This window comes from Hemiscyllium ocellatum, chromosome 2 (genome assembly GCF_020745735.1).
Source record: "Hemiscyllium ocellatum isolate sHemOce1 chromosome 2, sHemOce1.pat.X.cur, whole genome shotgun sequence".
Lineage (NCBI taxonomy): Eukaryota > Metazoa > Chordata > Chondrichthyes > Orectolobiformes > Hemiscylliidae > Hemiscyllium > Hemiscyllium ocellatum.
Genome location: NC_083402.1, coordinates 44551891 through 44563187, shown reverse-complemented (window position 1 = coordinate 44563187; position 11297 = coordinate 44551891). Strand labels below are relative to the sequence as shown.

At 40.2% G+C, this 11297-nt stretch overlaps 1 protein-coding gene across 1 annotated transcript in view; it reads left to right on the top strand.

Annotated features, from left to right (window-relative positions):
* Positions 1-2833: 2833 nt before the first annotated feature.
* The window catches only part of atg10 (ATG10 autophagy related 10 homolog (S. cerevisiae)), a 262479-nt gene continuing 254015 nt past the window's right edge, over positions 2834-11297 (top strand). The window contains exon 1 of the mRNA XM_060836478.1: positions 2834-2898. The gene's annotated coding sequence lies outside the window, so the exon portion shown is untranslated. The remainder of the gene's footprint in view (positions 2899-11297) is intronic.

Genomic DNA, 11297 nt, shown 5'->3' with positions numbered 1-11297 from the left:
GAAATGCTTACCCCAACTTAAAGAGGGCTGTTGTGAACACATTTCCTCAGGAGTACACTTTTCTTTCAACGCCTCTGAAAAACTCTGCAGAGGCCAGTTTCCTGTCACTATGTCATCAGTTATATACACATGGAGAGTCCTTGACACTGATCCTGCTCCCTCAGAGCCAGTTCGCAAAGAATGGACACAATGTCTGACACTCCTGTTCTTATCTGTCAGCCAGGGTTCCCTGATTGGACCAGATCAATAGCCCCAATCAGGGAACTCATATTCAATGAGGTCTACCTGGCTGACCTTGTTACAATTACTATATATATTGAGATTAATAAGTGCAATCTGATAAGTGGTTTGAGTCTAGGTGAGGAATGATAAAAGCAAGATAGTGATTGGTGCCAGATGGATCTTATTGACTATGAGATCCTTGATTGGGGTTGTTAACCTGGGTCAATCAGGGAGCCCTAGCTGACAGATATAAACAGGCAATTCAATGTCTCCTGACTTCAATGACTGACTCCGAGCTGGCTGGTCACAACCAGTGCGCTGTGCACATGTCAATAAAAGGTGACTTGATGACAAGATACTAGCTTCTGTACAGTTATTTCAGCAAGAAATAACATGAAAGGCTCACTGCCTTTATTCCTGATGAAGGGTTTTGCCTGAAACGTCGATTTCACTGCACTTTGGATGCTGCCTGAACTGCCGTGCTCTTCCAGCACCACTAATCTTGAAAGAGTGGTGTACAGCTCCTCTAAGATTTTGTTTTGATTTATTATTGTCACATGTACCTAGGTATAATGCAAGGTTTTGTTTTGTGTGCAGTACAGGTAGATCATACATACAAGGTACATAAGAAATAATCGTTTTGTAAATTGAAGTAAATACAAAGAATTAATGGGAATTTATCAGAATCATATAGTGATAATCATGGGTTTTTTAAACACACATATAGACTGGAAAAATCAAATGGGCAAAAATATCTCAGAAAATGAACTTGTAATGTGTTTTTAGAATAGTTTCTGAGAAGCTTCTCTGAAACTTTCCAGAGTGGTAGATATTATACAATGAGATAGAATAAATTAATTACCTAATTTTGAAGTTGGCTAAGGCTGCAAGGACTAAATAATAATTGAACTATACGAGTTTTGAGAAGATTTGTAGCTCAGATCGAGGTTTTGGATGTAGGGTTGCTCCTTGAGCTGGAAGGCTCATTTCCAGATATTTCATCAACCTATTGGGTAACATCTTCAGTGGGCCTCAGGTGAAGCATTGTTGATAATTCCTGCTTTCTATTTATATGTTTGGGTTTCTTTGCGTTGGTGATGTTATTTCCTATGGTAGATGGGGTCTAACTCGATGTGTTTGTTGACAGAATTCCGGTTGGAATGCCATGCTTCGAGGAATGCTAATGCGTGTGTTTGTTTGGCTTGTCCCAGGATGGATGTATTGTGCCAGTCGAAGTGGTGCCCTTCCTCATCCGTGTGTGAGGATACTAGTGAGAGGGGGGTCATGTCTTTTTGTGGCTAGATGGTGTTCATGTATCCTGGTGGCTAATTTTCTGTCTGTTTGTCCAATGTAGTGTTTGTTATAGTCCTTGCACAGTATTTTGTAAATTACATTCGTTTTGCTTGCTGTCGGTATAGCGTCTTTCAAGTTCATTAGCTGCTGTTTTAGTGTGTTGGTGAGATTGTGGGCTACCATGATGCCAAGTGATCTGTGTAGTCTGGTAGTCATTTCTGAGATGTCTTTGCTCTAGAGGAGAGTGGCTAGGGATTCTGGACATGTTTTGTCTGCTTGTTTGGGTTAAATTAAATTTTGGTGTCTGGGGCAAAAATAAACTGATTGGCTGAATTTGAGTTTGTTTTTGTTCCATGGCAACATATTACCAGCTAGTTGTGGCAATCAAATCTTACATTTTTAAATCTTTCAGTACACCATGTGCTTCTCTAAGTCCTTGCCAGCTTCCTCTCTCTCTTATAGGCACAGTACACACCTACACCTGTGTAACAGTAAAAACAGCAAAGAATGACTAAAATACTCACAGGGAGGGGAAAGTTAGATTATGAGAGAAAGCTAGCTGGAAATATAAAACTGATAGTATGTCTTTATATGGATATTTTAAAAGGTAAAGAATTAACCAAGTCAACATTGGTCCGAGAGAAAATAAGTATGGGAAATCAATAATGGAACATTAAGAATTTACAGATGAATTAAGAAAATATTTTGCATTGATCTTCACCATCGAGAATCTAAGTTTAGCAAACTTTTAATTAAACAGCTCCAGTGGCACCAGGAGTGTACCAGTTGATCACATATCCCAGGTCCACATAATCAATGTAAAAACACACACAAAGTTAGAGAAATGTAAGCAGAGTGTGTACACATCAATGTCATACTTTATTTACAGTATAAATTGCAAAATAATAATGTGACTTTCGTTAAATAAAACCTTCTCACTCACACTCAACTGACTATTCGGGCATTGCAGGGATTGTGATCATACCGTAAACTTCTGGTATTCGAGGTACATCGTTTTTGCTAGTTTCTCAAGAGCACCAGTTCATAAGGTACTGGTTAAAACAAAGTTTTCTGTAATACCCAAGAAATAACTGTCATTCAGGAAATGAAAGAGACGGAGGAAGTAAAAAAATTACGAACACCAGGGGAATTGCACTGAGCAAATTATTGGAGCTGAGTGCTAAGAAGTCGGGAAACATTTCTGGCTGTAAGAGCTGCTCCATTTATTTTGAGGTATTTTAAGTGCTGGAGGTGACTTCCTCGAATTCCAGGAGCAGCAATTACTGTTTTATATGCTGTTGCATTGTTTTTGGAACTTTGGAAAAAAAAAGTCAAAAGAACAGCAGTTTTAAAAGGGAGAAGAACAGACAAAGGAAGCACACGGTGAGGACAGTGCAGGAGACAGAATGAGAGAGAGAACCTGCACAGTTACTGCCTTTGCTGTTTTTGAATTCATGTGTTGCTGGATATCGGAGTGCATCTGGGAAAATTAAAAAGCAGTGAATTTCACAACGAATCTTGGAGGGACCGGTTTGAGCGAAGTTCACAACACAGAATCAGATAAGTTCATTGTTGTTTTAAATCTGTCCAAGAGAAAGGCTGTATTAGTGAGTAAAGTGGGTTCTTTCTTGATTATGTTTTTGGAGATAAGTCTCTTGATTCAACTTAAAATATAAGCCATAACTATTAACTTTACATGGGGCAGTGTTTGTAGAGGAATAAGACGTGTTATTTTCTGGGTCTGTAGATTGTGAAGGTGCAAAAAATGGCTTTTAATAGGGTGATATGTATTTCTTGTCAGATGTGGGAGTTTAAAGAGAGTTTAAAGTTACTGCAGACTATATGTGCTATAAATGCTGTTGGATGTGAATGTTATCAGATCGAGTGGATCAGTTGGAGAGACAGATAGAAGTGATGAGGAATTTGCAACAGCAACAGTATGTGATGGATGGCAGTTATAGGAAGGGGGGAAAGTCTCAGATACAATCACATAGATGGGTGAACTCCAGGAAGGGTAAGAGAGGTAAGCACCTAGGGCAGGAGTCTTTAGTGGATATACCCATTTCAAACAGGTATGCTGTTTTGGAAAATGTAGGGGGTGATGGACTCTCAGGGGAATGTAGCATGAACAGCCAAGTTTCTGATATTGAGACTGGCTCTAATGCACCGAGGGGTACCTCGGGTTCCAAGAGATCAATTTTGTTAGGGGATTCTCTAGTCCAAGGTACAGACAGATGTTTCTGTGGCCAGCAGTGAAAAAGCAGAATGGCGTGTTGCTTCCCTGTGCCAGGATCAAGGATGTCTCAGAGAGGGTACAGAATGTTCTCATGGGGGAGAGGGGCCAGCAAGAGGTCATTGTCCACATTGGAACCAACGACATAGGAAGGGAAAAGGTTGAGATTCTGAAGGGAGATTACAGAGAGTTAGGCAGAAATTTAAAAAGGAGGTCCTCAAGGATAGTAATATCTGGATTACTCCCAATGCTATGAGCTAGTGAGGGCAGGAATAGGAGGATAGAGCAGATGAAGGCATGACTGAGGAGCTGGTGTATGGGAGAAGGATTCTCATTTTTTGGATCATTGAAATCTCTTTTGGGGTAGAAGTGACCTGTATAAGAAGGACGGATTGCACCTAAATTGGAAGGGGACTGATATATTGGCAGGAAAATTTGCTAGAATTGCTTGGGAGGATTTAAACTAGTATGGTTGGGAGGGGGTGAGACCCAGGGAATAATGGGGAAACCAGGGAATAATGACAAAAGCGATCAATCTGAAACTGGGACAGTTGAGAACAGAAGTAAGTCAAACAGTCAGGGCAGGCAGGGACAAGGTAGGACTAATAACTTAAATGTTGGCACAGTGGCACAGTGGTTAGCACTGCTGCCTCACAGCGCCTGAGACCCGGGTTCAATTCTCACCTCAGGCGACTGACTGTGTGGAGTTTGCACGTTGTCCCCATGTCTGCGTGGGTTTCCTCCGGGTGCTCCGGTTTCCTCCCACAGTCCAAAGATGTGCGGGTCAGGTGAATTGGCTATGCTAAATTGCCCGTAGTGTTAGATAAGGGGTAAATGTAGGGGTATGGGTGAGTTGCGCTTCAGCGGGTCGGTGTGGACTTGTTGGGCCGAAGGGCCTGTTTCCACACTGTAAGTAATCTATTCTAAATTAAACTGCATTTATTTCAATGTAAGGGCCTAACAGGAGAGGCAGATGAACTCAGGACATGGTTAGGAACATGGGACTGGGATATCATAACAAATACAGAAACATGGCTCACACATAGGCAGGACTGGCAGCTTAATGTTCCAGGATACAAATGCTACAGGAAGGATAGAAAGGGAGGCAAGAGAGGAGGGGGAGTGGCATTTTTGATAAGGGATAGCATTACAGCTGTGCTGAGGGAGGATATTCCCGGAAATACATCTGGGGAAGCTATTTGTGTGGAGCTGAGAAATAAGAAAGGGATGATCACATTATTGGAATTGTATTATAGACCCCCCAATAGTCAGAGGGAAATTGAGAAACAAACTTGTAAGGAGATTGCAGCTATCTGTAAGAGTAATAGGGTGATTATGGTCGGGGATTTTAACTTTCCAAACATCGACTGGGACTGCTGTAGTGTTAAAGGTTTAGATGGAGAGGAAATTCTTAAGTGCGAACAAGACAATTTTCTGATTTAGTATGTGGATGTACCTACTAGAGGAGGTGCAAACGTTGACCTACTCTTGGGAAATATGGCAGGGCAGATGATTGAGGTGTCAGTGGGGGAGCACTTTGGGGCCAGTGACCATTTTAAAATAGTGATGGAAAAGGATAGACCAGATCTAAAAGTTGAAGTTCTAAATTGGAGAAAGGCCAATTTTGATGGCATTAGGCAAGAACTTTTGAACGCTGATTGGAAGCAGATGTTCGCAGGTAAAGGGAGAGCTGGAAAATGTGAAGCCTTCAGAAATGAAATAACAAGAATCCAGAGAAAGTGTATTCCTGTCAGGGTGAAAGGGAAGGCTGGTAGGTATAGGGAATGCTGGATGACTAAAGAAATTGAGGGTTTGGTTAAGAAAAAGACAGGATAGATCAAGTGAATCCTTAGAAGAGTATAAAAGAAGTAGGAGTTTACTTAAGAGGGAAATCAGGAGGGCAAAAAGTGGACATGAGACAGCTTAAGCAAATAGAATTAAGGAAAGTCCAAAGGGTTTTTACAAATACATTAAGGATAAAAGGGTAACTAGGGAGAGAATAGGGCCCCTCAAAGATCAGCAAGGTGGCCTTTGTGTGGAGCCACAGAAAATGGGGGAGATACTAAATGAATATTTTGCATCGGTATTTACTATGGAAAAGGATATGGAAGATATAGACTGTAGGGAAATAGATGGTGACATCTTGCAAAATGTCCAGATTACAGAGGGGGAAGTGCTGGATGTCTTGATACGATTAAAGGTGGATAAATCCCCAGGACCTGATCAGGTGTACCTGAGAACTCTGTGGGAAGCTAGAGAAGTGATTGCTGGGCCTCTTGCTGAGATATTTGTATCATTGATAGACACAGATGAGGTGCCAGAAGACTGGAGGTTGGCAATCGTGGTGCCACTTTTTAAGAAGGGCAGTAAAGACAAGCCAGGGAACTATAGACTGGTGAGCCTGACCTCAGTGGTGGGCAAGTTGTTAAAGGAAATCCTGAGGGACAGGATGTACATGTATTTGGAAGTGCAAGAACTGATTTGGGATCGTCAACATGGCTTTGTGCGTGGGAAATCATGTCTCACAAACTTGCGTGAGTTTTTTGAAAAAGGAGCAAAGAAGATTGATGAGGGCAGAACAGTAGATGTGATCTATATGGACTTCAGTAAGGCGTTCGACAAGGTTCCCCATGGGAGACTGATTAGCAAGGTTAAATCTCATGGAATACAGGGAGAACTAGCCATCTGGATACAGAACTGGCTGAAAGGTAGAAGACAGAGGGTGGTGGTGGAGGGTTGTTTTTTAGACTGGAGGCCTGTGACCAGTGGAGTGCCATAAGGATCGGTGTTGGGTCCTCTACCTTTTGTCATTTGCATAAATGATTTGGATGTGAGCATAAGAGATACAGTTAGTAAGTTTGCAGATGACACCAAAATTGGAGATGTAGTGGACAGCGAAGAGGTTACCTCAGATTACAACAGGATCTGGACCAGATAGGCCAATGGGCTGAGAAGTGGCAGATGGAGTTTAATTCAGATAAATGAGAGGTGTTGCATTTTGGGAAAGCAAATCTTAGTAGGACTTACACACTTTATGGTAAGGTCCTAGAGAGTGTTGCTGAACAAAGAGACTTTGGAGTACAGGCTCATAGCTCCATGAAAGTGGAGTCGCAGGTAGATAGGATAGTGAAGAAGGCGTTTGGTATGCTTTCCTTTATTGGTCAGAATATTGAGTACAGGAATTGGGAGGTCATGTTGCGGCTGTACAGAACATTGGTTAGGCCACTATTGGAATACTGCGTGCAATTCTGGTCTCCTTCCTATCGGAAAGATGTTGTGAAACTTGAAAGGCTTCGGAAAAGAGTTACAGAAGATTTACAGGGTCAGAGATTTGAGCTATAGGGAGAGGCTGAACAGGCTGGGGCTGTTTTCCCTGTAGCCTCAGAGGCTGAGGGGGTGACCTTATAGAGGTTTACAAAGTTATGAGGGTCATGGATAGCGTAAATAGGCAAAGTCTTTTCACTGGGATTGGGGAGTCCAGAACTAGAGGGCATAGGTTTAGGGTGAGAGGAGAAAGATATAAAAGAGACCTAAGGGGCAAATTTTTAACATGGTACGTGTATGGAATGAGCTGCCAGAGGATATGGTGGAGGCTGGTACAATTGCAGCATTTAAGAGGCATTTGGATGGGTATATGAATAGGAAGGAGTTGGAGGGATATGGGCTGGGTGCTGGCAGGTGGGACTAGATTGGGTTGGGATATCTGGTCGGCATGGACAGGTTGGACCGAGGGGTCTGTTTCCATGCTGTACGTCTCTATGACTCTATGACTGTAAGTCCTTGCATTTTGATGGACTTGATCTGAGGCCCTTAAAAGAAGTGGCTGGTGAGACAGTTGATATGTTGGCTCTCATTTTCCAGAAATTCCTAGATTTGGGGAAACTTCCAATACACTGGAAGATATCAATTGTAACTCCTTTATTCAGAAGGAAATAGAAAAGAAAATAGGAAACTACAGGCAAATTAGCTTAAGGTTTGTTATTGAGCAATATTGAAAGCTATTGATAAAGACACAATAGCAGGGCACTTAGAAAAGCTCAATGTAATCAGGCAGAGTCAACATAGTTTAGTGCAAGGGAAAGCATATTTGACCAATTTATTAGATTTCTTGAAGACTATTATTTGGGGGATAAAGGATAACTGGATGTACTGTACTTAGATTTCCAGAAGTAATTTGATAAGGTGCCATATCAAAGGTTATTGCTGAAAATAAAGGCTTATAATTTAGGGGTAATAAATTCGCATGAATAGAACCACACAACACCGAAATTGCTGGAGAAACACAGCATGTTTGGTTTCTCTTCACAGATGCTACTAGAGCTGCAGAGTTCCTCCAGCAATATGTGTTTTTAAGTCTTTCAGACAACCAACCTCTGCAGTACTTTGTTTTATTCTCAAATGAAATATTGGTTGGCTAACAGGAATTAAAAAGTGGGCATAAATAGGACCGTTTCTGGTTGGCAACATGCAGCGAGTTATGTCTCCCAGAGACTTAAAACCTTTACAATTTATATAAATGACTTGGACAAACGAATTGAAGGTATGGTTGCTTAATTTGCTAATAATACAAAGATAGGCAGTAAAGTAAATTGTGAAGAGTAATAAGGATGATAAGAAAGGAAAACGGATATGTTAGGTGAGTGAGCAAAGACCTGGGAAATATTGGAAATGTGAAATTGTAAAAGTTGCAGAAAGATTAAAAGAAAGCACATTTTCCAAATGATGCAAGATTACAGAGCTCCGAGGGCATGAATTGTAAAAGGTTAATGTGCAGATATAGTAAGTGGTCAGCTTAACTAATTGAATTTTATATCTTATTGTGAAGGAATTTGAATACAAAAGTGGAAAAGGTTATGCTTTGGTAATGCAGGGCACTGGTGAGCCCACACCTGGAATATTATGCAAGTATTGGTTACCTTATTTAAGGAAGAATATAAATACATTGGAAACAATTTTTTAAAAAATTACATCATTAATACATGTAATAGTTGGTAGTTTATTGATGAAAGATTGAATAGATTAGACTTCTATCAACTCATGTTTAGAAAAGTAAGGACTGAGTTGATCGAAACATATAAAATCCTGAGGTGTTTTGACAAGGTGTATATGGAAAAATTCTTCTCTCTTGGAAGAATCTAGAACAAGGGGTCACTGTTTAATAATAAGGGTTTGTCTATTTAAGACAGAGATGATGAGAGGTTTTACCTTCCCTTTGGGCCAAAAATCCTTGGAACTCTCTTCCTGAAAAGGCAGTGGAATCAAAGTTTTTGAATATTTTTAAGGCAGGGACAGATAGATTACTGGTAAGGGATGAAAGGCTAGCGAGAGTAGGTGAGAATGTGGAATGAAATGCCACTAGCTCCTAAACTCTTGTTTATACGTATGTTTGTACTAAATAGAGTTCATGGCATTTGTTCATTTAGTTTGGAAACTTACACCATAAGAATGGATTTCTCATCAATCACTCCAACAAACTGTGGATTTAACTCATTGAAACTGAGTGGTCGATCATACTAAATTTTAAAATTTTTTTCATTCATTCATAGAATGTGGCAACAGCTGGCTGGATCTGCATTCGTTGTCCATTTCTAATTGCCCTTGAGAAAGTGGTGTGAAGCTGCATTTTTGAATCACTGCTGTGTAGCTGTAACTACAAACTAAACCTCAACCTGAGCTACAAACCTTCACAAACCTTGCAAAACTGTAACTATAATACTGTGAGGGCATTAATTCCAGGATTTTCACTTAATGATAGGGCAGGAATGATGATATATTTGCAAATTGGGATGGTGCGAGAACCGAGGGGGAACTTGCAGGTGGTGTTGTATCTGGCGTTCCTGTTCTTTTAGGAAGCAGACATTTTTGGATAGAGAGTGCATTCTAAGGATCCTTAGCAAGTTATTGAAGTGCATCTTGTCGAGGGTACATGCTGCTGCCACACTGCACTGAATGTAGAGGGATTAAATGTTGACAGTGGTGTATGAGGTATCTGTCAAGTGAACTGCTTTGCCATAGAATCATAGAGTCATACAGTATGGAAACAGGCCCTTCAGCCCAACTTGTCCATGCCAACTAGGCTTCCTAAAATGTAGTAATCCCATTTGCCTGCATTTGGCTTTGAAAATTTCCTATCCATCTACTTATCCAAATGTCTTTTAAATGTTGTATTTGTATCCACCTCTACCACTTCCGGTGGCAGCTCATTTCATGTATGCACGTTTCTGATGGAATCCTTCCTAATTATTTCAATTGGGAATACACTTCTCCTTCTCAGTTTCCCATCCCACCCACTCATAGACTTTGACTGACAGCATTGTCACAGTAGACATATATGTATATAAATAACAGTCTAGCATACATCTCTGATACTTTATTATCAATACATAATTAGAGAAAGAAAATCCAATTAAACAACTTGAAAATTTAAAAAATATGCTGACTTGTTCATATGCTCATGTTCACTTGAAGACCTTGAATGATGTCAAACTTCTTGAGTATTGTTGGAGCTGCACTCAACCAGGCAAGTAAAGATTATTACATCAGATATCTGGCTTGTGCCTGGTAGATAATGGACATGTTTTGAGGAGATTCAAGATTCCAGTCTCTGACCTGCTCTTACAACAGTAGTTGAATGTATCTGTTTCAGTTCCCTCAGCCCTCAGTAATTAAGCCTGACCAAATGTAATTATACTCATTGCTATCATGCAGTAAACCTTCTTGTTACCGAAAACGGTGCCTCCTGTGTAGATATTCTTTAGTGCTGTATCCTCTGCCACTAACCATTAGGTTCTCAAGACAAAACAAAGATAAACGAGGATTTGATGATGGTGAACTACCTCAAACAACCTTTGCGCAATGCCACACATGCCAATTGTGAGTTTTAAAGCCCTGGAAATTGTAGATCCAAATGATTACATCCGAAGCATTAACTGAACATGTTCTGACAAGTCTTTTGTATCACTTCAAAGTAAGTGTGTGTGTTTTTAGTTAAAATGCCGCCTGTCAAAGAAAGCTGATGCTGTTGTCTTGTTTGTTTGATTATCTGACATTTGATCATTCATCTTGCATTAATCTAGATATTTGCAAATAAATGGTCAATCTGGTTCCCCATTTCCAAATCAGTCGCATGATCCAATTAGTCTCTTACAATCTATCTACCTCACATAAACTTAAGATCATTAAGAGCAAGGAAAGCCATTTTTCCCATCTTGATTTATTCATAGAAAGATGTTTTTGTGTCCTAGCTTGCTCTGAAATGACTCTTCTTCACACTGTTATCATTTAACTTGACAAATCACCAGGAAACTCAGGTAGAGTTTATGATCATTTATTCATGTGTACACAAGAAGTACACATTTCAAGATAGAACTCTGAAAAAAACTCACCAGTTTGCGTTTCTTTTATGCCTTTAGTCAAGATTCAATTTCTAACAGTAATAAAATGTCACATCTTATTCTTGTCCATCCAAGGTTTTGGTTTTTCCTGCTGCATGTACAATCTCAACTATGTCTTTGTTTCTGTCATTTACTCTCTGGCCTAGCTCTTTTCC